This window comes from Rutidosis leptorrhynchoides, chromosome 7 (assembly GCF_046630445.1).
Source record: "Rutidosis leptorrhynchoides isolate AG116_Rl617_1_P2 chromosome 7, CSIRO_AGI_Rlap_v1, whole genome shotgun sequence".
Lineage (NCBI taxonomy): Eukaryota > Viridiplantae > Streptophyta > Magnoliopsida > Asterales > Asteraceae > Rutidosis > Rutidosis leptorrhynchoides.
The window spans coordinates 346,662,424-346,665,000 of NC_092339.1; positions in this window are offsets into that span (position 1 = coordinate 346,662,424).

A 2,577-nucleotide genomic window follows, 5' to 3' on the forward strand; every position below is an offset into this window, starting at 1 on the left:
TTTTGAATGTTAAAATAGCTTTATGTTTATGTTTCAGCAAGTGAACATAATCATAGCTACTGTACTCATCAGTAAATGTAATGAAGTAAAATTAACTAAATCTATACATTGTTCTTAAAGGGCTACATACAACAGTATGTATTAGTCCTAAAAGATCTTTAGCTCTTTTACCTAAATCGGAGAAAGAAGCATTTGTCATCTTTTCACATAAACATGACTCGCATACATCAAATGACTCAGAGTCAATTAATTCTAAAAGTCCATTAGATTGGAGTTTTGAAATGCATTGTTTGTTTATATGACCAATATGACAATGTCATAGATAGGTCTTATTCAAGTCTTGCTTGAAGACTTTGGCGATGTAGGTATACACAGAATTCTCATTTGAAATTACACTATTTATATCAATTTCAAAAATACCATCACGTGGATAGGGATTAAGATAAATATATTATCCTTAGAAACTGAAATACCTAAGTGTGTAAATGCAAGTTCAAAACTAGCATCCTTCAAACTATGTCGCTCGCAGTATTGAGAGCATAATGCTATTGTTCCAACAAAACAATAAGACCACTTAGAGAAGTAAGTTCAGAGGTACCAATAGCTTTAACAAAAGCTTGATCCCCCTTGCCTACTTGCAAATCCTGTGCGTCTTTCTTCAGTCTATTACTTCTTCTCATTCCCTTCATATTATTACAGGTGTGAAGGCCACAACCAGTTAACAAAGATCTAGGAATCACTAGAAGAAGTATATAACTATATATGGAATATACCTGATTTGCTAGTCTCACCAGCGTTGCCTTTTCTCAGCTCAGATTGGAAGATAGGACAACTTCCTTCTCCAATTGCCAACCTTTCCACAATGGAAACATTCGGCGTCTTTTATTGGGCTTTCCTTCTTGGAAGGTGGAATATTTTTCCTAGAAAATGATTTGCCATTTTCTTTCCACAAAGTATTCGGCTTATTCTTTTTCACCCTTCAATCCTATTTCTTCCTAATCATCGGACAACATTCGATAATCATTTTGCTGAGCAGCAGCAACTGCCACAACAGGAAGAAAGGATATGGGTTCTAAACTTTATTCAACTTCCAATTATGCTTGAGAACAATTCTCAGGTTGCAGTGCCAGTCTAGGAAGTTTGAACATTGAGTTTATCCTTCTCCAACAAAGAAGAAAGTGTGTTTTGGTTTACGTTTTGATTATTTGACATCTACAACAGATATAAGATTCAATTTAGTATTTTCGATATTGAGCCTTAATAAATTAACTACCCAAGTTTTTATAATATTTTAAAAAACAAATAATTTACGAAAGCCTAAGATCCACATAGAGGTTCCATAGCCACATCTGTTGATCAGCTAGCAGTTATGGAGTCTATTGGTAGGTAGCGGGTACCAATTGCATTACAAGTATAACTCTTAGATCTTTATGGGACCTAGAGATATATGTAGTCCAACAAACCACTATTATCTAATGTCATGTTTGTCCCATCATTGCCTCGAACTCAGGTCTCACCGTGAATACGATTAAGTCGTCCAATTTGGAAACAGTGGAAATTCACGCTAGTCTCACTAGATCGAAAAATCCACCTCGTGGCTATAATTCAGCCTAGTCTCACTAGATCAGAAAAATAACGAGGAGTGTTTGCAAGCTCAATGGATGGCATGACTTAAATTTGACGGGTATTTTGGAAAAAGTTTGTGTCAACGAATAATGCATGCACACAAGATTCGCTACACTATTAGTTAAAAAAATATTTTAACCAATTTATATGTCGATTATGTTTGTGATCTAATTTGTTATTTAATTTATAGGATATAAAAATAACAAATACACAAACGTGTATCGTTTTAAAATAGTTTTAAAAGATGTCGTCCATATATATTATTTGACTTTCAAAATCATTTAACATTAAACTCGTTAGAGTTTAACTTATTTTAAAATCATCAATTTTAATATTTAAAACTCGTTTAGAGTTTTATTTAATGTTTTCATCAAAAACATATATAACTTGAGTCTCAAAATTATTTAACTTTAAACTCGTTAGAGTTTAACCTTTTAAAATCATCAATTTTAATATTTGAAACTCGTTACCGGTTTTATTTAATGTTTTCATCAAAAACATTTAGCATATATTATAATCAACAATTATAATATATAAATGCGTAAAATAAAACACAATCATGCATCACACACATATAGCCTAGCCTAAAAATCCTATGCTTGATCTCATGAGCCGACATGGGATCAAGAGGTCAAACTAAGGGTAATATCATAGCTCCCACTTGATTCAAGAATCAAGTGAAAACTTGACAAACGCCATCGTTGTCAACTTGACCTGTTCGCCATCTTCTAAGCCAAAAGCATGTTGTATTTTATCTTCAATCTTCATCTTGTTACATTTATTTAAATTTGAAAATACAACTAAACTAGTACTTTTACAAATTATATATATATATATATATATATATATATATATATATATATATATATATATATATATATATATATATATATATATACATTTTGAAACTATTAACTTAAGAATTTTCTTTTAATAATTGTGTACTATTTA